This window comes from Galeopterus variegatus, unplaced genomic scaffold (genome assembly GCF_000696425.1).
Source record: "Galeopterus variegatus unplaced genomic scaffold, G_variegatus-3.0.2 Scaffold144, whole genome shotgun sequence".
NCBI classification, from domain to species: Eukaryota; Metazoa; Chordata; class Mammalia; order Dermoptera; family Cynocephalidae; genus Galeopterus; species Galeopterus variegatus.
Genome location: NW_007726255.1, coordinates 466,637 through 493,440, shown reverse-complemented (window position 1 = coordinate 493,440; position 26,804 = coordinate 466,637).

The following is a 26,804-nucleotide window of genomic DNA, read 5'->3' as shown; positions in this document are numbered from 1 at the left end:
CATAGGGGTAACAAATGTTTCTCACTGAAAATAATATGCTAGTCATTCTAATCTGTAACTTTGGTTATCTTTCTTTTTACTAAATTTTTTTTTCCCTGTTTGAGAAGTTTGTCCCTCATTGTGCTCATTCATTCAATCATTACACAAATAATATTGAGGATCATGTATGAGGCAGAAACAAGGTTAAGAATGAGCAAATCAATTAATCAGGTTCCACTGCTGCTTTAATCTAACTAGACATTTAACATACCAAGTCTGACGTAAAGTTATACTGAAATTATAGTAGAGACCACGGCTTTGGAGGTGCAAGTATTCAATCAAATCCAACTACAAATTGTCAACAGAATCAGTGATTCTCTGAATCCAAACTGCACCTACATTGTAGAACTAAAATGAAATTGGGAAGCTGGAAATTCTTCTGAATTCTAACAGAAGATTTACGTATTCTCTTGGCTAGCTGCTAAGTTAGGGAATATCGATGTGACTACCAAGGACAGGACAATTTGAGAGAGGCAGGAATTCCTTTTTCTGGATGACTGTGGCTTCACTGAAGCCAAATAGAAAAAAGAAAAGGTTAAACACATGTGTGCACATACAGATACATAGCTCTGCCTGGGGATAATACTTTCACCTTAATATTTTCCTTTACTACCCCTCTCCCTTCCCTTAGAGACTCCTAGAATGTACTCCACTACATTGAGACATCTTGTTTCATTTACACAATTATGCTGATTTGCAGATACTAAAATTCTGGTTCAGTGTCTGCTTACTTTTTCATACCATTGCAAATTCTTTGCTTGAAGGAAGAAACTCTAGCAATTACTCTTCTTTATAAGCAGAGGAGACTTTGCCTTTGGGGCATAATTCGAGAGCCACCACAGTTCTGTAGCCTGGGAAATAGTTCCTTTTACCCTGTCTCCAGAAAAACCCATTCCTTTGGGTTAAGTCATGGTCCTTAGGAAGACCAGCATAAGGTCATGATGATAGCTTCTATTTCATGAGGGTTTTATGTGTGCCAGGCCCTATACTAAGTGCTTTGCATGCTAACTTACTGAGTCTTACAAAATGATTTCTGAGAGTCAGATCCTCCTATTATAGAGAGGGAACAAAGAGGTAGTAAAACTTGTTCCAAGGCATAGAGTTAATCAGTGGCAAGGCAGGATTTGAAGCCAGACAGTCTGGTACTATAGGCTGGACACTTACCCTTTACCTAATGACAGTTCTTGAATACATTGAGATTTCTTGGCAAGGAAGGAGAAGCCAAGCTAGCCAAGCTTAAAGAAGGGCTCTCGGGTAAGAGGCAACTTATTGGTAAGAAACAGGGAGTGGTGTAGTGGTTCTCCCCAGAAAGACCAAGACAGACATACATTTGGGTGAGACTGCAAAGGAGTATGGCAAAGCAACCTTGCGGTCTGTCCCCTAGCAGCCATGAAGAAGAGAAAGAAATCTGAACATTAGGCTGGAAGAAGTGGTAGCCAAATTTACTGTGCATCACAGTCACTTTCAGTGCTTGTTAAAATGCAGATTCCTGGGCAGTACTCCCAGGACTCACCCTGAGCATCTGAAGGAGGCCCAGGACTTTCTGTTTTTAACAAGCACAATAGAGGATGCAGTTAGCTTTAAGAATGCCATATTAGTATAAGATAACCATGCTTTTACATATTTTCAAAGTTTTTTACAGCTTTAAGCTGTTACACAGCTTTAAATGGCAAATTAAAGACCTGAATGAATGATTACATTTTGTATCTACTTTCTCATAAGTAATCAGTTTTTCTTCTCTAGTTACATGGATTGCTGAAGTCTGTTCTTTAAAAAATAGTAAAAAAATATACCAACCTAATCACACAAAAATACCTCCAATTTTTTTCTGCATACTTATTTCAGTGCAATAATACAAAATGACAAAAATATAACTTTTTATACAAATGAGTTTCAAAATATAGTTTAATATACAATTTTTTTTACAAGGCTTCTGTTTTCTTGAAAAATAATTTATGTTTATAATGTTTAAGACAAAACAGTTAGGCCTTGATGAGACACCATTAGGCTTGTTCTATGCAATTCTCATAGGTATGAGTTTATGATTGTGAGTCTAGGGAAGAGAAGGAGGGGAGGTCTAAGATGAAGAGAGAATAAGATAGTTCTTTGTTTCCAGGCATGTGTTCCTGTTTGGGATGGAGGTGAGTGTTTGGCATTGCAATCAGAGATGCTGGCATGTGTTTTGAAACAAGCAGGTCAAATAAAATGGTAATTGACAGACAACAGAGACCCGAGTCTGAAACGAAGAAAAGGTTACTTCAATCTCTCAGTAGGTTTGTGTAGCAGGTAAGCCCAATGTGAGTGTTCAGAGACCTCATTCAAGGAAAAGTCTACTCAACTGAGTTTGGATGCCTGATGAAAAAATACATACATACTAGTAAAGATTAAAAATCTACAATGCTCCTCGAATAGTTATTTTGGGGCTAATTTTTGGAGAGCATAAATGTCACATAATGTGACTGTACCCTGTGAACTGAGTGTGTGACCATTAAAGAAAGGAAATTAGAATGCTTTGTCATAAAAATACAGTGAACTCATTTTACTATTAGAACTTATAAGTTACATATTTTTATAGATCTTCTTCCATATGTACCAAGTAAAATATAATAAAAATTAAAAACTAATTACCACTATAATCTAAAAAGCTTTTCTATACTAATTTTGAAGACAAAATTTCTTTTTTGTTAATGATGAGTCTCATGAGAATAATTTTCCTTTAAAAGAAATTATATTGCTTGCATTTGGGAATCCCTACACTTAGGACGGTGAATATGGGAGCTGAATCCCTTGAGACTCAAAGTCAGAGGCAGAACATGGAGTGTGGGAATGGGGAGTTTAAGACTGGGGGGTGTGAAACTCTCATACTCTGTTTACATTCACAGGATAGCCCTGGTAGAATGACAATCCCTGGTATGACTGGAATGCATTCCACCTTTTCTCTTGGGAGGTCAGTTGCCTGACAAATTGAACACATTTTCTTATAAAAAGAATTCTGTAAATGGTAGGTAGTTGCCATGGCTTGAATGTCTCCCCAGAGTAACAGTGTTGTGAGGTGGGGACTAATGGGTGCTGTTCAGGTCATGAGGGCTACAGCCTAATGAATGGATTAATGCTGATTATAAAAGGGCATGAGGCTGTGAGTTTGATCTCTTGCTTTCTCTTGCCCTCTCTTGCCCTTCCTCCTTCTGCCACAGGATGATGCAGCAAAAAGGCCCTTCAAAGATGCCAGCCTGTTGATCTTGGGCTTTACAGCCAAATAAATTTCTGTTCATTATAAATTATCCAGTTTCAGGTATTCTGCTGTAGCAGCACCAAACTAACTAAGACAGTGGCATCCTGGACAAACCACAGAAACTGTTCAACAAATGCATGACCAAACAAGAGCAATAGTGAAAGTTGGTGGCTTCTTAACACTTTGAGGGGCAGAGATCCATTAGAAAATGTGATGAAACCTATGGACCATTGCTCCAGAAACACACACACACACACATACACACAAAACAAACATCTGGTTAATAACAACAAACATACATATAATCTGTGACAAAATGTGGTAAAACCTGTTTCTTTTCAGGCAGCACTAATGAGTCCTGCTGACAATATCTGCCTGTTAAATAGCAGCAGAATTTTCATTAGGCTTTGGAGTATATCAACTGCAGTATTTATTCACCTTTGTCAATATCAGGAAAAATTATTTCAACTTTGGATATTATTCTCATCCTCATCATTATCATTAAAATAAAAAATAGCTGAGGCCGTTAACATTTAATGAGCTCTTCTTCTGTGCCAAGGATTGTGCTAATGTCTACTATGCATCATTTTATTTAATCCTCATACCAGCCCTATAACACAGTAATATTCTTATTCTAATTTTACAGATATGAAATTGGGGTCTTACAAAAATTAAGCAACTTTCCAAAGGTAACACAGCTAGTAAGTGGCAGAATTGTGTTTAAAACTCAGCTGCTTGATATCTGAGAGTTTTAAAAAGTCAAAAGAAATAATTAGTTGAAAATACATTTTTCAAATAAGCTACTTAGAAAGCAATCAACATACACAAATACTATTTTGTTCTGTGTGTTTGCCAGTTCCACTCTACAAAGAATATATGAAGTGACTATGATATTATTCAAAGTTTCCCCTTATCACTGTGGAATTAATAAAACTCTTAATCAGTAGAGGCTACTTGAAACTATTCTTATTCACTCATAAATTTACTTTGTTTTTGAGCTTTTATTAATTTAAACTTCTTAATAGTCCTAAAATGTATATGTTATTAACATTTTGCAGATGAAGAAATCAAAGATCAGATAAATTTAATAACTGCTGCTAGTAAAGGTTGAGTTGAGATTCCAGCTCCATAAATATTGTTTCAAAATTATGCACTCAACTCTTACACTACAAAAAAAGTATTTCTTCAATGAAGTCCTTTTACAGTTTTCTTCTTTGACTGTTTTCTGTCATTAATTCACCTTCTGAAGAATCCCAAACTGGTTAAAATTTCTCACTAATCCTCATCCATCTGATTACATGCTTGTATCAGGACTGATATTCTCAGTACATTAAGCAATTATTCAGAATTTTTAAATAAAAATTTTTATTTTAAGATGATTATAGTTGTAATTTCCATTGTAAAGAATAATTCAGAGAGATCCAGTGTACATCTCAGTTTCCCCCAATAGCAACATCTAGCAAAATTACAGTACAATATTACAACCAGGATATTGGCATTAATATAGTCAGGTTACAGAAAGTTTTCATCACCATGAAAATCCTGATGTTGCTATTTTTCAGCCATACCTATATTTCCCACTCCTGCTTCTGAGCCTTAGCAAAAACTAATTTGTTTTCTATTTCTATAATTTTGTCACTTCAATAATGTTATATACATGGAATTATAAAGTATGTAGACTTTGGGGACTGGCATTTTTCACTCAGCATAATTTCATTTAGCTGCATCTAAGTTGTATGTATCAACACTTTGTTGCTTTTTATTGTTGAGTAGTATTCCATGGTAAAAATGTACCATAGTTTATTTAACCTTTTTTCCTTTCTACAGCATTGCTGCTGTTAACATGGTGATTCTGTGTTCCAGCCATTTTCACAAAAACTGCCTGAACTTGTTTGATTCCAGTTTTTGGTTATTATAGAAAAGCTGCTAGGAACAATCATGTACAGGTTTTTGTATGAACATACATTTTCACTTCTTTGGGTAAATGCCCAAGAAGAAAATTCCTGGCAGAAATCTATTTTAAGACCAAAGTTTTCACAAGTAGTAATCAGTCTTTAGCTACTACCATATCAAATTCACTGCTGCACGTGGCTTTGCAATCCCAGAATTTTAGAATCCGTTTTATATACATTCTGGAGAGTTGTCTGTTTTCGATGTCTGCAGTGGTTTCTCTGTGTATTTTCACGGACGGAGGGATTAGACGGTTCAGTCTAAAATTTACCTCAAATACATCTTGTACAAAAAGTAAGTTATTAGAGTTTTGGATACTCTTTTCCTCTGGTTTAGCCTCTCATTACTCATAGAGGATGGCATAATGCTCTCCGGGGAATATGGAATAGGAGAGAGAAGGCAGCAAAAAGACAATTACTAAAGAAAAGGAAAGTGTTTTCTATTAGCCTGCATCTTAGAGCTGACCCTGAATAGAAACGTGAAACAGACTATGCTGATCTTTGTCCTATGCCTCTCTCCCTACTGGGTGTTCCTATCCCCAGGCTCTCAGTGCAGAGCCCTTTTGCTTCTTAATCCTGTCTTGGCACTCATAATTTTTGCTATATCTTTAGTGCTTTAAACAAGAACCAGGACTTATCAACCTCTACCTGCTCATCAATACAGCTGACTTGAGCTCCATGTCAAGCTGGAAACATCAGTATTGAGCACTGGTTAACTGTAGGCTGGGGTAAGAGGCGGCATGTTCTGAAATCCATATCTACCATTTCTTGGCTGTATGATGTTGGAAAAGTAATTTAAGTCTTTACGTTATCACTTTTCTTCTAGACAAAATAGGGAACATTAGTCCTATAAGATTTTAGTGAAGAGTAAATAAAATACTACATATAAATTAGTCAGTGATGATGAATATAAAGAGCCCAGTGATGATATTATTATTATCATTTGAATAACATATGTTGACTTGTGAGTGACTTACAGTTCCTTACCCCTCCCAGTGGGATCAGCATTTAAAATAGAGACAGCTTGCTCACTTTAATCTCCTCTGGGGAATTTTCTGACACTAAAACTTGGTTAGAATATATAAAAGTTCAGGCAGTTTTTGTGAAAATGGTTTGAGCACCAAATCACCATATAAAACAAACAGCAGTGGTGCACTGTAAACAGCTCAAGGCTGTGTCTTACTTCTTATTTTGTACAATAAAGTCATTTGTCAGTTGGTTTCTGGTTTTATTAACATCAATCAAACTGAGGCTATGAGGTCAACATCGGTGGCTGATCTTTTATTAGGTCTGTTAGTTGAGAAACTAAATGTGACCTACTGTGAGCTGAACAGCTTATTTTAAATTTTGTTTCCCCGGTAAATTTATTAATTTCTTTGGATTTCTTCAAATGGATTATATAAGAACATGTGTCTAATAATAAAATAGAGGCTTTAAGAGCTTGAGATTTCTAAGTCCTTCTTAGAATAACATAATCCCATAGCATATTTACACTTATATTATGAGTAATTAATTTATATTTGCATCTTATACCTTTGAGAGGTAAACTAAATGTTCTGAGGAAAGATGTTATATTTGTTCCAAAATCATTGTTCATTCATTCATCCATTTGGTCAGTACCTGACAGGCATGTACTGGGAATACTAATCAGAGTAACACCTAGTGCCTACCCACAGGGCAGGTAGTATAGTACATGTAGAAGATGCTGTCAATATCCCACCATATTCTCTATTTGCAGAAGGCAAGTATAGTATAGTCACACACCACATAATGACATTTCGATCGACAATGGACCACATGTACAATGGTGGTCTCTTAAGATTATAATAGAGTTGAAAAATTCCTATTGCCTAATCATGTTGTAGTCCTTCCAACATATAGCAATAAGCTCTACCATATAGCCTAGGTGTGTAGCAGGCTACATCTTGTAGGTTTGTGAGAGTACATTCTATGATGTTTGTCCAACAGTGAAAACACCTAATGAGCTATTTCTCAGAACATATCCCTGTTGTTAAGGGATGCATGGCTGTAGATGAAAAGTGGCCACTTCAAACGAATGGCTATGTATTTTAACACTTAAAACCTGTGATACTTTGAGTGTATACTCTACCCCTCAGCCACCCCTACCCCTAGGCTGTAGGAACCCAGCCAGCAGCCAATGATTCATGGAGATTTAGTGGACAAAGCCTCCATTTTCCTCATCCCTCGTTTGCACCAACACTGAGGTACATCTTACACTATCTCACAGAGTACCCAACAGGCTTGAGCAGCAGTCCTTCCAGGGGTAGCAGACACGATAATACACAATTTATTCACTTTATTCCTTTCTCTTCCTCACTTTCCCACTTATCTACAATTGTTTTCTGGGATCGCTTCCCAAATATAGTACTTAAATTCTGATCCTTGTCTAAGGGTCTTTTTCTATGGGAATTCAAACTAAGACACTATGTATCAGACATAACACTAGGAACTTTATATTACTTTATTCTTTGAAACAACACACGGAAATGGCTTTTTCTTCATTTTGAAGAGTAAAAAAATCCTCAAAAAACTAAGTATCAGAATGGTCAAGAAAATAACTCAAGGGCAATCCAATAGATCGATTGTGATGTATCTGAGGTTTTGTTCTAGGTATATCTGGCTCCAAAGTTTACTATCTTTTTAGTACCACTATAAACACAATAAGTAGCAATGATAATGGAAAATCTAGAGAGGGGTAACTGTAAGTTAACATCTATAGCCATTAATTTGAATTGGCCATTTTCTATCCACTTTCAAAGATAATTTAATCTTTCCTATGTTTTTATATTTTTTTAAAAAATCTTTTAAATTGACACTGATTCAAAGCTTAATTTGTTTCCTTCCCAGGTCCTTCCACCCTCCCATAAACAGGCAGGCAGTCACATTTTTGGCATAATCTCAATTTTGGCATCATAAGAATTTTCTAATAAAAATGACCACATTTTGTCTTTCTATGGTACTTGAAATTTGTATTAGTAACTTCATTTATTTAAGAAGCTTTCTGAATATTGTCGGTTTTTTGTTGGGTTTCCTGTAAAGGATACATGAGTATCTGCCTGTCAAGGTAAACCTCTTTGTCCTTTTATCTCTTTCCCCAATTTCTACTGTCGTGATTCCCAAACCCTTCATCCTAGATAAAAAAGAAAATTCATGATGGAAGAGTTTTCCAAAAATAATTAATTTTGAATCATATGTGTATATGTAAAGAGCTTTAAACGGTTGTTTTTGAATGATATGCTACAGCTAAGAATTCCAGGAAGTCACAAATGTGATCACATTATGCATTGCCATTAACGAATAGGCATCATTTATCAACTTTTCCTTTGAGTTGTGCAATGTCTATTGGATACTGGCATAAATTGCTTATGCATTATGTATTTGTCCCACAAACTCTTCATGTATTTGTGATACTATTTTTGTTTTTATTGATAAATTCTTGATGCAGTTAGTCTTCAGTAGGGTTTTTTTGTTCTTTATTTCATCTGTCATAAATAGTTATTAATTTTCCATCAATATGTTTAAAAAATCTCTTGATCAAATAAATATGGGAAATATGAATCTATAGGATTAATGTCCAAATTCTCAGCATAGCATCTAGACATTTCCCTAGCTATCTCTCAGTTTCACCATCTCTCCAATAGAACTTTCTTGGACATACTCTTTCCTGAATATAATATACTGTTTCAGTTCTCTGTATACTTGACTATGATATTTCCTCTGTCTGGAATGCCCTCTCCCTCTCTCTTTTCCACTTGGTGATATCCGTAAAACACCAATCCAGATAGTACTTGCTCCTAAAAGCCCCTTTTCTTGCATAGGGGTAATTTTTCTCTCCTTATTCATTATATATTTTTGTCCTTCTATTAGACCTACTATGTTGTTAATGTGTTATTTATTAAAATATCTGTCTCTTCTACTAGGCTAGGTGTCCCTAAGTCCAGACCATCTTTAAAGTGTGCTTGTGTTTAGCATATGATCTAGAATACTACAGATATCCAATAAATACTTAGAGCATGACTAGATGGCTGCAGATATAGTGTGACCTTCATTTTCTTCCTTTTTCCTCCTCTTCCTTTCTTCTATCACTACGAGACTCCTCCACACATTTTTATATATCATGTATTCACTGACTACCTACTCCATATGAGCTACTGTGTAACTGCTGTGGAAGAAACAAAAATGAATAAGACAGATATGGTTTTTGAGCTCAGTGAATTTATAGCCTAATATCAACTATTACTGACCATTGTAACTTGGGCCCTGGCAAGAATATATACTATAATATTATATAAGATGTATTATACCCAATATATATACAATACATATTATTATAATATATGTGTGTACATATAAATATATTTAAGATATATATATCTCTCAAAATATTCAGTTGTTTTCTTAGCTATGGCCTAGTTATGTTGATTTATGAGAGTTTGTGTCACATAATTATTTTAGGTTGGTTTCATGCTGGGTCTGATAGTAATTAGATATGACAGTGTTGTGATTATTTTTTATTTGACCAGGAGCAAGGAGACATGATTTTCTTATTATGAAAATCTTTAAATGAGAATAGGTATATTTGGTCAACCTTAGACTTCATAAGAACTTCTATTTCTAAAAGTTATTCATATAAAAATTAAATCTTGACAACTTCTTCATCCAAATATCTTGAAAATTTAGATTTGAAACTGTTAGCCAGGATTATTTTGTTTGTCTCCGCAACAGCATTCTCCAGAGTGGGTTCTGAATAAGGCCTTGAAAATGTTCTATAAATAAAAAGTGGAGGCATCCTGATTAAATAGGTTTAGAGACAGTAAATATCCTCTGGACCCACCTCCTTTTAGAAATTTGTGTGCTTCTTAGCATATTGAAAACTCTGAGATATACATCAATGAAGAAAGTTTATTTCACTTATTTTTTCACAAATTCCTTTGAATTCTAAACCTTTTTCTATATAATATCTAGAAACATGCTTTGTAATTAGCATTTTGAAGTGCATAGTGACGTTGGTTAGTACATTGGTTGACATTGGTGGTACCATCTGATAAAATGTGATGTAATAGTTCATTCCATTAACCATTGTAAATACTCTGACAGGTAGAGAAAGGAAGAAGATAAAATGTCTGCTTCAAGTTGGACACCTTTTGACCCCATCAAGGTAGAGAGAGAGAATAGAACACTACATTAAAGATCAACGTAGGGTCAACTGAAATCAGAAAATAAGTAGATTTTGTAGAGCTCACTACATAGTCAGCATCAGTCACTATGAATCAGAGATGAAAGGAACTGAAAATGTCATTAAATAAGCTTCAGAGAAAAGCCTCCTTTTCAGATGAAGGGCCCTGCTTGCAAGGACAAAGCCAGCTTGGACCATGGAATGGTAAAGTCTGAAGCAGGAATTATAGCCCCAGGAAGGATATCTGTCTCACTTTCTAGACACTGAGGTCTAAACTTTGCCCAAACTTGAAAACTATTGGCCATTGAAGATAAACTGTGCTTCTTTTTAAAATTGGGACTCTGTTGTTTTATATCCCTGTGATTGCACATAATAGTCACTCATAAAATAGTTGTAGGGTTAAAGTAAATAACTTATGGAATAAAAGAGTTATCACATGCATAGGTAATATGAGTGAAGAACATTAATTTACCTACAGTTTTTTGATAGAGCCACTTAAGTTTTTTTTGTTTTTGTTTTTGCTTCAATCTTACTTGATTTTAGAAAGGGCTTATTTATATATCTCTTTGCTCCCTCTTGGCATGTGTGTATGAAGCTGCAGAAGTGGCCAAGGAAAAGATACTATTTACCACCTACCTTGTAATGATGTAAGGATTTATTAAATAATGGTGACTCTTCTGTTGTTTCGCTCCATACTCAAGGCAATCCATAGTGCTTCCTGTAGAGAAACTGCTGTGTGAATAGCAAAAATGCTTTTTGATGGTGATGATGAACCCAAAAGATAGACTGCCTCTATAGAGGAGAGAGTCTCTAATGTTCTTTTATTGACAGAGTGTTGGAAGAATAGAAAATTATGATATTCCGTCTCGGCTAGCCTGGAGTTCTTCACCAAATCAATCCCTTATTCAAACACAAATGTCCTTCTTAGGACTTCCTCCTCTCTCCTCAATTTCTTGCTTAGGGCAAGGCCAATAAGCTTTTGAAGTGCACTAGCTTAGCTGGTTTTTAATCTTCCTTTTAAAAACATTTGCAGCTGGAAATCTGATTCAGTTTAAACTGCTGAGTTATAGTATGCTGAAAAACCGAGATTTATAAGTGCGCAGTAAAGACGTAATGCAGTAATCGAAGTAATAAAATAGCATTATGAAGAGTGGTTGACATGCATGCTTGAGCCTATTTTTCAAGTGTTAAATACTGACTCTAAATTATGTCAAAATCAAACATGCTTTAAAAATAGAAAAGAGGTAAAGGTCACAATATGAAATATCTATAAATCGTAGTCTTTTTATAAGCCTCACTGACCTGAAGTTTATAAGAAAAAAAATAACAGTGATTCCAAAAAATCAGCTAAAACAATGAACACAGAATATTATTTTTCAATGATGTTACAATTCCTCTTTAAATTATTTTACATTTAATCTAAAATATGTTTTATTTTTATATTTTAGTTACATATTTTAATTTTGTGAGAATTTCCTAGAAGATATTTGAAATTAATATTTTCCTGAACATCCAGTTTGATAGTATAGAAAGACCTTGGAACAAGTGAACTAAATGTTCCTTTTAAGATATCTACAAACTATTCCATAATGCAACATCAGAAGAGCAATATCTGTGCTGATAAACATGACAGTATCCAATAAAATTCTGCTACTTCATGAAGTCTGTCTTAATCAGAGTGGTGTTAATCATAGACAAAGTCTGAAGCTGTAACAACTACTGAAAGTCATGACAAATTGGTGTGTTATAGTTGGAGGTGACCCTCTCATGCTCCCAAAAGATGGAGTTTTAAAACTACAGAAGGACACTCTACTTTCTGAGACCCATTCTTATTGTTTGCAGTGAACATTGGCTCTACCCTTTGGGCTTGTCACCAGGCGGAGACTCAAGTAGAATAATGCTCCAAGACCATTTGTTCTTAATGAAAGCAATTTGTTATGAGCTGAGGGGAAAGTGTCCTTTGTCCTTCTGCCAAAACAGCCTTGCTCTGTGTTTGTTGAGGTTGTTCAGATTAATGGGGATAGTACAAGATGCTTTAAGACAAAAAGCATTAGTGGAAAGATGCAAAGCATTTTTCTAAAACAATGCCAAATACCGGTGGACATGTGTATTGTGTTTTCAGACATCTATTATGAAAACTACTTAAAACTCATTATTCTTAATTGTGTTTTCCTATATGGTGTCCATATAGCCTCATTATTCATTTGATAAAATCTTTTTTAAAAATGTTATTTTTTTAGGGCGATGGTAGGAATTGTTCAAATGAAAATAGAATCCATAACACATCACAATTTATAATTTGTAGTAGTCCATTTTAATAAGATTATGAATAGAACACATCATTACATTTTATGCTTAATGATCTCTTCATGTTAAGACCATTTAAATGAAAAAAAACAAAACAAAACTGTAAACGTCCTTGAAGAGCAGCAGGTCAAAAAAATGAAGAGTAAAATACGAAGGAAGGTAATGAACCATCTTGGAGATGAAAACCACAGCCAGGCTATGTGAGATACCATCATAGTAAAGACTTTCAAGTGTTGTAATTAACCACATAGACTGAGAAATATATGCATTTGAAAAGAAATATCACTTGGATGTCTTTTTTAGTTAGGATTCTGTATTTTTCAGTTACTTCACTCTGACAGCTCAATAAGAAAAGATTGCTTTATCTTTCTCACACCTCCTTCTTGTAGGCTGCACCTGTTAGATGCTTGTTTTAAACACTTTGTCTTCATTTCCTGTAAATTCTGTAACTTTGACCATACAACCCCTCCTTATAAGGGGGAAGAGGATAACACATTTATCTAATTTGACATTTGAAAAAAAAAAACCCACGAAAACCAAAAACACTGTTGAATTTTTATTCAGTCTGGTTCTGGATGACAGTGACTTTATAAGAAATAACAAATATTTTTCCTTTGAGATTTGACAGACAGCATATGTGCCCTGGGTAAATCAAACTCAGCAGCAGTATTTATCTTGCTGCCTTTATTATACCATTCAGGAAAGTTTAATTTTTCTCCCTGAGAGTCTGAGACTGAGAGGATACTTAGGGATAATCTAGTTCAGTTCATTCATTTTACATTTTTGAGGGTTTGGGAGACTTCATGAAGACACAGAGCAAGATAGCAGCAGAGCTAGGATTAGACACCAGCAGTATTTGGTTTAATATTACATAAGTACATAAGCGGATTTTGAAAGGCAGGCTTTTTTTTTTTTTTTTTGACATTTTAGTGAAAACAAAATGTATGGAAAATAGAATGACTCTTCTATCTCTCTTCTTTCTTTTTTTTTTTTTTTTTTTTTTTTTGTTTTTTTGTCTTTTTCCGTGTCCGGCAACGGATCGCAACCCTCAGTGTTGCCCCCGTACCGGACCGGGGACCGGCAACGGGATCGCAACCCTCGGCGTTGCTCCCACGCCTCGCTCAGCCAGTGAGCGGGAACCGGTCTGCATGTGGGATCCGAACCCTCGGGCGGGAGCACCGCTGCGCTTCCCAAGCGGCGCACTTATCCAGTGCGCCACCGGGCCGGCCCAGCAGTTCAGTTTTTTGTGGAAGGTATGGACCAGTTCTTGTCTTATGATATTTATATTATGTTATTCAGAGAATTTTATATATGAAGATTTTGTTTGCTGTCCTTTTCTTTTTACACCGGGCTATAACCTTTTTACAGGTTTATTGCTGGGAATTCAGTTGATATAAGAAAAGTCAGCATATGATATTTAAATAGAACTTCTAGTCCATACATAAAGTGCCTACTATGTTCTCCTTGCACTTTAAAAACATTTTCAGGGTTCCTGTCAAGATGGCAGAGTAGTCAGTACCTGGTGTTGCTCTCTCACAGAGCAACCAATTTGCATCTACTGAGGAGTAGCAACAGAGGACCTGAGATCTGTGCTGGAGCGGTCAGGAGCTGCCCACCATGGGACCCCAGTTCAGGTTGCTCTACATTCTGTACAGAGACTTTAGAGCTTCTGGGTCCACACACCCCAAGCCAGCCATGCTGGAGAAGGCAGGCAGGACAGGACTTCTGGCCCAGGCCAGTTTCTGCTGCCCAGAAGCGGCAGTCCTTCAGGACTGAAGCCAGACATCAGGGTGAAATGAGTGGACTGTGATACCACCAGCCACATTAATAAAACATCCAAGGAAAGATACCAGAAAGATGAAAAATCAAGAAAGTACATTGCCACCAAAGAAATTAATAACTGTCAAGTACTAGATCCTGTAGAACAAGAAATCTCTGAAGCTATTCTAAGGAAACTAAATGAGATACAAGAAAACTCAGTAAGACAACACAATGAAATGAGAAAAAATATACAGTATCTGAAAGAAGAAATATACAAAGAAATCAATGCCTTGAAAAACAATGTAGCTGAGCTTGTGGAGCTGAAAGATTCATTCATGAAATAAAAAAACACAACAGAGAGTTTAACCAGCAGACTTGAGGAAGCAGAAGAGAGAATTTCTGACCTTGAAAACAGGCTCTTTGAATTATCACAGACAGACCAGAAGAAAGAAAAAGGAATCAAAAAAAATTGAAGAAGATCTAAGAGAGACAACTGACAGCCTTAAGCACTCAAATATCTGAATCATGGGTATTCCAGAAGGGAAAGAAATGGCATTTAAAACATATTCAATGAAATAATAGCAGAAAACTTTCCAGGTATAGGGTAAGTCACAGATCCCCAGATTAAGGAAGCCCAAAGATCACCTAACACATTCAACCCAAAAAGGTCCTCTCCAAGACATGTGATAATCAAACTGACAAAAATCAAAGACAAAGAGAGAATTTTAAAAGCTGCAAGAGAGAAGCAGCAAGTCATTTATAAGGGAGCCCCAATCAGAATAACATCAGACTTTCATCAGAAATGCTAAAAAACAGAAAAGAATGGGATGATATATTTAAAACACTAAAGGACAAAAATTGCCAGACAAGAATACTTTACCCAGCAAGGCTATCCTTCTGAAATGAAGGACAAATAGTATATTTCTCAGACAAACAAAAATTGTGGGAGTTCACTACCACACAACCAGTCCTACAAGAAATTCTCAAGGAAGTACTGGATTTGATACCACAAAAACAGCCATCAATGCCATGAATACACAAGAAAGAACAATACCTACCAGCAAAATAAAAATGCTAACAGAAGAGGAAAAATATACTCTATCTATCGCCTCAAGAAACCAACTATAGAAGACAAGCAGAAAATTAGAAAGAAAGGAACAAAGATACTGAAGACATCTAAACAAAAATCAGTAAATTGCTAGGAGTAAATCAACACCTTTCAATAATAACTCTAAACATAAAGGGATTAAATTCCCTATTCAAAAGAAACAGACTGACTGACTGGATTAAAAAGATGGATCCGGGCCAGCCCAGTGGCGCACTCGGTAGAGTGCGGTGCTTGGGAGCGTGGCGGCGCTCCTGCCGAGGCTTCGGATCCCATGTAAAGACCGGTCTGCTCACTGGTTGAGTGCGGTGCGGGCGTGACACCAAGGGTTGTGATCCCGTTGCCGGTCACGAAAAAGGACAAAAAGGAAAAAAAAAAGATGGATCCAACAATATGCTGTCTCCAAGAGACTCACTTGACCTGTAAAAACACATATAGACTAAGAGTGAAAGGATGGAAAAAGATAGATCATGCATGTAGAAATGAAAAACGAGCTGGAGTAGCTATTCTTATATCAGATAAAATAGACTTTAAAACAAAAACCATAAAAAGAGATAAAGAAGACCACTATATAATGATAAAAGGATCTATCCATCAAGAAGACATATCATAAATATATACGCACCTAATGTTGGAGCAGCCAGATTTACAAGACAAGCACTATTAGATCTAAAGAAAGAGATAGACACTAACACCATAATAGCAGGGGACCTGAACACACCACTCTCATTATTGGCAGATCATCTAGGCAAAAAATCAACAAAGAAACACAGGCTCTAAACAATACTTTAGACCAATTGGATTTGGTAGATATCTACAGAACATTCCATCGAACAAACTCAGAATATTCATTCCTCTCATGAGCACATGGAACATTCTCCAGGATAGACCACATGTTAGGTCACAAGCAAGTCTTAACAAAATAAAAAAAAATTGGAATTATTCTGTGTATTTTCTCCAATCACAATGAATTAAAATTAGAAATCATTAATAAACAAAACTCTGAAAACTATGGAAACACATGGAAATTAAACAACATTCTACTTAATGATGTGGATCCAAGAAGAAATTAAAGAGGAGATCAAAAAATTAATTGAAACTAATGAAAATAATGACACATCAATACCAAAACCTGTGAGATACTGCAAAAGCAGTATTAAGGGGGAAATTTATCTCATTAAATGCTTACTAAGGAAGAATGGAAAGATGGCAAATAAATAACCTAACAATTCACCTTAAAGATCTAGAAAACAAGAACAACCCAAACCTAAAGTTAGTAGATAGAAAGAAATAATTAAGATCAGAGTAGAACTAAATGAAATAGAAAAGTGAAAAACAATGCAAAAGATCAATGAAACAAAAAGTTGGTTCTTTGAAAAGATAAATAAAATTGACAAACCTTTAGCAAGATTAACTAAGAAAAAAAGAGAGAAGACCCAAATAACAAAAATTAGAAATGAAAAAGGTCATATTACAACTGACACCTCAGAAATAAAAGTAATCATTAGAGACTACCATAAACATCAATATGCCAATAAATTTGAAAATCTGGAGGAAATGGATAAATTTCTACATGCCTACAAATTACCAAAACTGAGCCAAGAAGATATAGAATATCTGAACAGACCAATAACAATAAAAGAAATTTAAGCTGTTATCAGAAGTCTCCCAACAAAGAAAAGCCCAGGACTGGACAGGTTCAATTCAGAGTTCTACCATATGTTCAAAGAAGAACTGATATCAATTCTCTGCAAACTGTTCCAAAAGTTTCAAACAGAGACCATTCCCCAAACTCATTCTATGAAGCAAACATCACCCTGACACCAAAACCAGAAAAAGATGCACCAAAAATAGAAAACTATGGGCCAATATCCTTGATGAATGTAGATGGAAAAATCCTCAATAAAATACTAGCTAACAGAAACAGCAACACATACAGAAAATTATACACCATGATCAAGTGGGATTCATCCCAGGGATGCAAGGTTGGTTCAACATATACAAATCAATAAATGTGATACACCATGTGAAAAAAAACAAAATCAAAAACCACATGATTATATCTTTTGATGCTGAAAAAGCATTTGATAAAATTCAACATCCTTTCATGATAAAGACTTCCTACAAGTTAGGCATAGACAAAAAGTATCTCAACATAATTAAAGCCATATACAATAAGCCCACTTGCAATATCATCCTGAAACAGGAACTAGACCTGGATGCCCACTTTCACCACTTCTACTCAACATACTGTTGGAAGTACTAGCCAGAGCAATCAGAGAAGAGAAGGAAATAAATGGCATCCAGATTGGAAAGGATGAAGTCAAGCTGTCCTTTTTTACGGATGATATGATCCTATATATTGTACAGCCTAAGGTTTCTATTAAAAAACTCCAAGTGTTGATAAATGATTTCAGCAAAGTTGCAGGATACAAAATCAACACACAAAAATCAGTAGCATTTCTATACTGCAACAGTGAACATGCAGAAAAAGAAATCAAGAAAGCTAGCCCATTTACAATAGCCACCAAAAAAAAAAAAATAAAAAAAATAACCTTAGGAATAAAGCTGACCAAGGATGTGAAAAATCTCTACAAAGAGAAATACAAATCACTGTGGAGAGAAATTAAAGAGGACACAAGAAGATGGAAAGACATCCCATGCTCTTGGATTGGAAGAATTAACATTGTGAAAGTGTCCATATTACTCAAAGCAATCTACAGATGCAGTGCAATCCCCATCAAAATTCCAATGACATTTTTCTCTGAGATGGAAAAAGCTATCCAGACATTTACATGGAACTACAAAAGACCATGCATAGTCGAAGCAATCCTGAGCAATAAAATAAAGCTGGAGGCATAGCACTACCTCACTTTAAACTATATTACAAAGCTATAACAGCCAAAACAGCATGGTACTGGCATACAAATAGTCACACAGATCAATGGAATAGAATAGAGAACCCAGAAATCAATCCATATGTCTACAGCCATCTGATCTTTTACAAAGGCAGCAAAGCTACATACTGGGGAAGAGACTGCCTTTTCAACAAGTGGTGCTGGGAAAACTGGATACTAATATGTAGAAGAATGAAACTAAACCTGTACATTTTACCATATACCAAAATCAACTCAAAATGGACTAAATAATTAAATATACATCCTGATACAATAAAACTCCTTAAAGAAAACATAGGGGAAACACTCCAGGAAATAGGAGTGGGTACAGAATTCATGAATATGACCCAAAAAGCAAAGGCAACTAAAGGTAAAATAAACAAATGAGATTATATCAAACTAAAAACCTTCTGCACAGCAAAAGAAACAATCAACAGAGTAAAAAACAACTAACAGAGTGGGAGAAAATATTTGCAAAATATACATCTGACAAAGGATTAATATCCAGAATATATAAGAAACTCAAACAACTTTACAGCAAAAATCAAATAACCCAATTAAAAAATGGGGAAAGGAGCTGAACAGACATTTCTCAATGGAAGATGTACAAATGGTCAACAGACACATGAAAAAATTATCAACCTCACTCAGCATCTGGAAAATGCAAATCAAGAGCACTTTGGGATACCATCTCACTCCAGTTAGAATAGCTAACATCCAAAAGACTGAGAATGATAAGTGTTGGAGAGATTGTGGAGAAAAAAGAACTCTCATTCACTGTTGGTGGGGCTGCAAAATGATGCAGCCTTTATGGAAAATGATATGGAGGTTCCTCAATTACTGATAGATCTACCATATGACCCAATTCCACTGCCGGGAATACAGCCAGAAAAATAGAAATCATCATGCCAAAGTGATACCTGTACTCCAATGTTTATTGCAGCTCTATTTACAACAGCCAAGATCTGGAACCAGCCCAAATGTCCATCATCTGATGAGTGGATAAGGAAACTGTGGTATATCTACACAATGGAATACTACTTCGCTATAAAAAAGAACAAAATACTACCATTTGCAGCAACATGGATGGACTTAGAGAAAATTATATTAAGTGAAACAAGTCAGGCACAGAAAGATAAATACAATATGTTCTCACTTATTTGTGGGAGCTAAAAATAAATAAATAAATAAACACACAAACAAATCAAGGGTGGTTGTGGGGCGGGAGGGGGGGAGGAAGAAGACAGAATAACTGCAAAAATTCCTTGAACTATTTAAGTCAAGTGAACAGATACGATGGGGAGGGGTGGTCAGTGGGTGGAGAGGAACAAGCAAAGGTGCATGAAAATCAAGTACAATGTATTTTGAGAAGTAAAATAAAAAATAATAAATAAATAAAATATTTTAAGTAATTTTTAATTTGTCACTCTATGTAGATGTAATACTGGATAAGTCTTAGTTGGCTGAAACAGAGATAGATGGCTTCTGCATTGCTGTCACAGGATTTCAAGCTTGCTGCCACAATATGTATTTTCTTCCTGTTCCAGAAGAAGCATCACAGAAGGTAAGGAGGGAATTAATCATTTTCAGTCATGTGGCTCTGTAATTATCCACTTGGGTATCAATTAGAATCAACTGTGATGCTGTACTGGCTACTAGATACAAGTGCACTAAGAAAAGCACTGAGATGGCCATTTCAAAATTGTAATAAGCAGAAACGACATGTGGACACCCACAAACTGTTATTCATCAGAGATTAGATAGTACTAGAGTAGATGAGGTTTACTGTGAGATAAATGATTAAATCACAGGAAAGCAATTTGCTTATCATTTTCTTCATCTACCAGAGAGATAGCAAAATTCTGCCACAGGAGTTTTGTTAGGACCAACTAGAAACCAAAATATAATTTTATAGGTTTAGCAAAGTCTTTACAGTAACAACAACAACAGTAGCAATGCTTGCCAACTAAAAAGATAATTATACAGATAATTGGAAGATGTACTTCCTTGGCTGCAGTGTTTATACTAAGAGGTACATTAATGTTGCTAAGATTCCATCAATATCCATAAAATACAAATTAATTAATGGATTCAAGCTGCATCTAAGTATTAGCACATATTTGTATTAAAATTAAATTATAAGATAGGTTCATATAAATAATGGATAACAGGCCAGCATTTTTTGTTTTTTATATATTATTGGGAGTTTTGTTCTTGCACTAAGAACACATATTACCAAGACTTTAAATAGAGGAGATAAACAAATATAAAAGTCTAACTAAAGAAACTACAATTAAAGGAGCTTGAGAAATATATAAACGAAGGCATTTTGGTCCTATATGCCTGGTACAGATAGACACGAAAAATATAATATTCTGAAAATATCCTTTTGCTTGGTATATATGGAATTGTTCTCGGAATTCCACATATTGAACAGTTGATTTAATTAGTTGCTTTGTTGCTATTTAGTAGTATTTTTTAAGATAAAACAAAATATAGGTTAGTTAATTCAATAAATTAAATTTTAATTTACAATTTCCCCTTTTCTCCTTCCATCTTATCCTCCCTCACCTGCTGTTCTTTTCTTTCTTTCTTTCTTTCTTTCTTTCTTTCTTTCTTTCTTTCTTTCTTTCTTTCTTTCTTTCTTTCTTTCTTTCTTTCTTTCTTTCTTTCTTTCTCTCTCTCTCTTTCTCTCTCTCTCTCTTTCTTTCTTTCTTTCTTCTCAACCACATTATACAAAGAATTTTAACTGATTGTTATATTAATTTCCTGTAGACAAAAACATCAGATCTAAACCTGATACTTATGGAATACAAATATGGTTTTGCTTATACTGATCATCTGTAAATCTCACTTTAAAAAATTGTTGCCCATATTTCATGGGTATTTGAGTCTATTCTAAGGTACTGAGCTTTAAACGGAGCGTGGCTGAATGTGGGGCTGGGCTAAATTCTGAACACTCCCCCGTAGTTTGGAGAACCATTGATTTGCTCTGTTGCTGATAACTTACCCTGTGTTCTGCAGAATTCTAATGTGGTCGGCAGTGGCTGGCTGGCTACAGATGCTTGGTCTAGTGACTCTACTTCATGGTAAATCAGTTTTGTGTGGCTGGTCCAAAACAGATCACATTCACTGTGGTCTATTCCTTTTGCTTCCCCTGTATGAGTCTACTTCAAAACATTCACGGAGAAATAAAATTAAAAGATAATACAGATCTTCCCATGAACTTTTTGAAGTACCCTTGTATACTTGTATGTACAGGAAATGCTCTCTTTACTTTGCCTAAAACAGCACAACATAGAGCAGATTTTCAGATAGTGACAATCCTATCCACTGTGTTCTTTTGGCTGTAGGTGGAAAATCAGGAGCTGGGAGGAGGAGAATACCAGTGTGTGATTCTTCATTAATTTTTAGGTAAATTTGGACTTATTTTTGTTGCTCTCAAAAGCCAATGCAGAAAGGGAGATAATTTGACAACCTAAAAGAAAATAAACAAGTTATAAGAATATGGTTATTTCCAAGTCTAAAACATCTTGATTTGATTCAAATTTGATTTTATTCTCCACATATTTCTGCAATGTGGGATTTACCCGAAGCATACGCATATTTTACATTTATATTTTTAGTGGGTTTCTGACTGACTAAGTCATACATTGTAAAATTTTACTACAGTTGGAAAGGGACATTAAAGCATATTATTCAAAATCTATTTGAGTCTATTTTTTAATAACCTGGTTTATTCTCTTCTTTTAAATCATCCTTATTCCCAATTGGAATTTCACTAGAAATAGAGTCTAATCATTTCTAATTCCCTTAAGAGCTGAAAAGCTGAAGCAATATGGAAAGGTTTTAGCTACAACTCTATTATTTCTGTAATAAGCATAATTTCACCAGCTTGTTATACAAGACTGTTATTGAGGAGCTATTGAGTCATTGGATTTTGAATTACAGAAAATTTTATAACAGTTGGCATATTAACAGATAAATGAAATCCTGAATTTACAGGACATTTTCTAGTAGAAAATTTAAATTAAAAATAACATTGTTAATTACAAAAACAACTTGCAGCTTATATGCTGTTATATCATTATTAGTAACAATTTGTTTTATTAAAGAACTTTATAAACAGATTATTTATTCTAGCACAGGTTTTTATTGGAAACACTTATCTTGGTCATTTGGAAAAAAATTACCTACTGTGAACAAAGAGTAGTATAAAAGAAATAACTTATTTTTTAAAAAATAGTCTGTTGTCCTTTCAATGTGTTTTATATATGCAAACATTATTTTTATGAAACACATAGATGCATATTTGAATCAAAAATAAATTAATTTTCCTTTATAAAAGTTTGGATGTATTGTTAATTAAAATGCCAGAAATGTAAAAGTTTTGGTCTTAATTTTCTGATTTCACAATTATAATGTTATTTGTTAGGTTTATCAAATTACTAAGCTATATTAACTATGCTAGTAGCACAAGTGCCTAGGAATTGAAATTTAGAAAACTATATAATATGAGCATTTTCTAACAAGAAAATAAAAAGGAGGAGATTTTAAACTATGTCATAGATGTACAATGTTAAGTCAATAAAGCTAATGTTAAGAGATAGTCTTACTATTTGGGGCCTTGAATTTAGTGCTGCGTGTTTTAGGTTTTAATTATGTCAGCACCTCACTTCTGAAAGCAATTTCTGTATTAGTCATCTTTCTCCATTATGCTAAGTAACAAATGGCACAGAAATTAAAAACCACAATTTGCTCATAACAACATAAATTTCTCACTTGTTATATGTTAGTTGGGGCAGCTGCGAGCTGGCTGTGTGCCATGTGTCTTCTTCATGTCAAGATGCAGCCTGTATTTGCAGTCACTATTTGGAGCATGATATTCTCAAAGTAAAAGAAAGTGGAAATCTTTAATGATGTGATGGTTCTTAAAGTTTCTGCAAGGATATGGATGGAATGTTTGGGATCTGCTCTTCCAAGCCTAGTCGCATGGTAAAGACTAATGTCAATTGCATGGGAAAGTTTACTCCCAGAGGAAGACACTGAAAGTTAAGACAGTAAATAATTGGGAACAATGACACCATCTACAATGAATGGACTAGTTCTTTGGGGTTATGGAATAAGACTTCACCTACCTGGGTAGGAATACAATTTCCCCTTTAGGATGTGGATATTCTCCTTACTAATTTATCATTTTTGAAAGGAGTAGATCTTGAGCAGAAATGATGAACTGAGGTTGTACCAGAGAGAGAGAGATAACTCTTCTTTTCTATGGGCAACATAGCAGTTGGATCTGGACTCTGGGGCATACCACTTTAAGGTGCACAAGCTGCCCATTGCTCCAAAAGGATTAATCAAGAAATAAGCAGAGCTTCTTGGAAAGGGAAATTGTGAGCAAATCTGACCTGGGTATCCTGAGAATGGTCTCATTCAGTAGCAGCTGTAAGTAACTTTTTGTGTCATGCTGAGTTCTCGATGCCTTCCTGTAGTACTCTAAAATGTTATAGGCTGTGCTCTGGTTGTGTTCATTCAGGGTAGCAGTTGGCAAACTATTTCTATAAAAGGCAAGATAGTAAATATTTTCATCTTTGTGAGCCATATGGTTTCTGGCTCAACTATTCAACTTTCTCACCTTAACATGAAAGCAACTGACTGTGTGGTAATGAATGTATGTGTCATGTTCCTGCAAAACTATAAAAACAGGTGTTGGGGCTGGAGGGCTGTAGTTTGCCAACCACTGATTTAGAGTAAAAGTTTGTTCTGTGCTTAAGACAGAGTGATAAAGGGACACTTGGCCCCCCAGTATACCATCTCCTCCCTAAGGCCAGCAGAACTGCAGGAAGTGGTCAGTGGAAACACAAGGCAATGGTCAGTCTAGGGAGGCCACAAGAGGTCAAAGGAAGCACTCAACCTCTGAGCACTCCCTGAGAGATACCAGAAGGGGTAGTATCACAGTGACACAGTGACATCATTTGAAATTTAAGAAATGCACTCCCTTTCTAGTGTATATGATATACCATTATGCTTTTTCCATGTAGTTGCACTAAAACTAAAATGTTCTAAGATATTTTAATATTTTCATCTCTCCAAAGCCTTTGCATTATATATATGATGATATAATTAATGTATTTCATTTGGAATTATCAACAATCATCACCATTGATCCATGTAATTAGTCAGACTGTCCTGTTAATAAATTGATCTGCAAGTATTTATACTGTAGCTGCTATGTGCCTAGCAAACTGCAAGGCACTGCAGGATGGTTCAAGGCAGAAGCCCACATTTGACAGAGCCAGACGGGAGTGAGTGAGAGGAGGCACCATGTTGGTGGATATTTTATTTCAGGAATTCCCATGAGTTGGCTAGGCCCCAGCTACTTCTGTTATGAGGAAGAGGCTGCTCGTGAATTACTGTCATGCTCTAGGGTGACCACACTGCTGGAGGAGACTGAGCCTAGAAGGGCCAGACCTTGGTGATTCCTGCAAAAACGCACAGGGCAACAGTGCTTTACTTTGGCCTTATTGTTTTCTCACTTTGCTAAGGTCCTGCCAGTTAATATTCCACTTTCTCTTGGCCTGGGAACCTGTCATTTTTCTCCTTAAGACGGAAGTTTCCTCCACTTCAACTAAGAATCACTGGGTAGTTCCTGACATTTTGCTGCTGGACTTTCCTGAGTCTAATGCATTCAACTGACCAGTGTCAGTGAATGACCTTTAGGAATACAACAAATTCCTAGGACGGGGACTACTTGTTCCTAGATAACAGCCTCTCTTCCTTATTTTGTCGTATAGAAAAAAGACCAGTAAGATGAAGGGCTGAGTTGTGAGGTTTCTACTCTTGCTTTCTGCCAAAATAAGATAATTTAAAGTGATTGAACTGTAGAATCATATTTTTGAGATAGAAAGGCTCTTAAGGACTTTCAATTCTATTTTTTAGAATTGAACTAATAACAATAATGATTTCAGATTTTAAAATAATCAAAAAATAATCAAACTAAAAGGATATAGTAATTTTGCTTGTTATGTGCCCTCTCACAGCCCTTGAAATTTTTCATTGCAGGACCAGAAAATCCATTAAAATATAGTCAGGATTTTAAAGGTCATAAGACATACTAAGAAAATTCAATATATGCTCAATGAAGAGTTCATAATTGGTAGTGGGAGAGATTGATTATAAGCTTTTAATATTATTTTATAAACCATGAAGGTAAAAACAGGTCAAGATCTTGCAACTTCAATTTTTGTACACATTTCTTTTGTCATAGTAGTCTCCAAAATTTTATGTATGTTGATAATAGGAAATAAATCTTCCAAGTTTTTCAAATTCAGAACATTATTATTCAGTATTTTGTATACCTTAAATTATAGTTTTATAAAATTAGAATATGCAATTTGCATTTGTTTTACCATCTATCTGTTATCATGTTTAACAAAGCAACTTCAAAGTTATACATTCTCAAGGATTTCCATGTAAAAATAGGGCCTTTTAGAAAATTCTCATAATCTGAATTATTTTAATTAACTTTTTTTCCCCCTGAAGATAAATACTACATTCCTTTCCATTACGTTAAAAGTTCATAAACTATTGTAGGACTGGAGTAGATCATGATGCAACAGAACATTTTAACATCTTCAGTTCAAGGGACAATGTCCCTTCCTGCAGCCTTTTTTCTGCATGGCTTCCTCATTCTAACTTAAACCATACAATATCAGTCCTAATGGGCACCAAGCCACCTGTTACCAGAATTTCGGTTAAAATCATTCTTTCTTCCTATTGGCTGATAGCAACCCCAATTATAGCAAAATCAAATGAGTAACTAAAAATAAATATCTCACTCTGACACCATTATTTTTAGCACATATCTTTAATTAATTAATTCAGCCCAGAAAAAAAAAAAAAAAGAAGAAGAAATGTATCTGGTGATCTTTTGGAGACACTTTATTTACAGTGACTGTGCTCACTAACAGATAGCAAGAACATTAATATTACCCTATTAAATAACTCTGTGGTATACTTACTGAGGGAAAGATATTTTTATAGGTACGTGGAAGTAATTTAGAGGTTATGAGGCATGTTCCTTGCTCTAGCACTGTAAAAACGAGAGAAATGAGCCCTCTAAATATTTTGTAGTAAGCACAAGCGATAGACGAATCTCTATAAACATTAGAGAATAGTATTGAAACAAAATGATCATTTTGTCTTCTGCCTTGTTGTTTTCTTTAATTTTTTCTCCCTGCTGCTGTAATATGCATAATAATGGCCTCCCAAAGATGTCCGCATTCTAATCCTGGGTACTTGTATGTTAACCTTACAT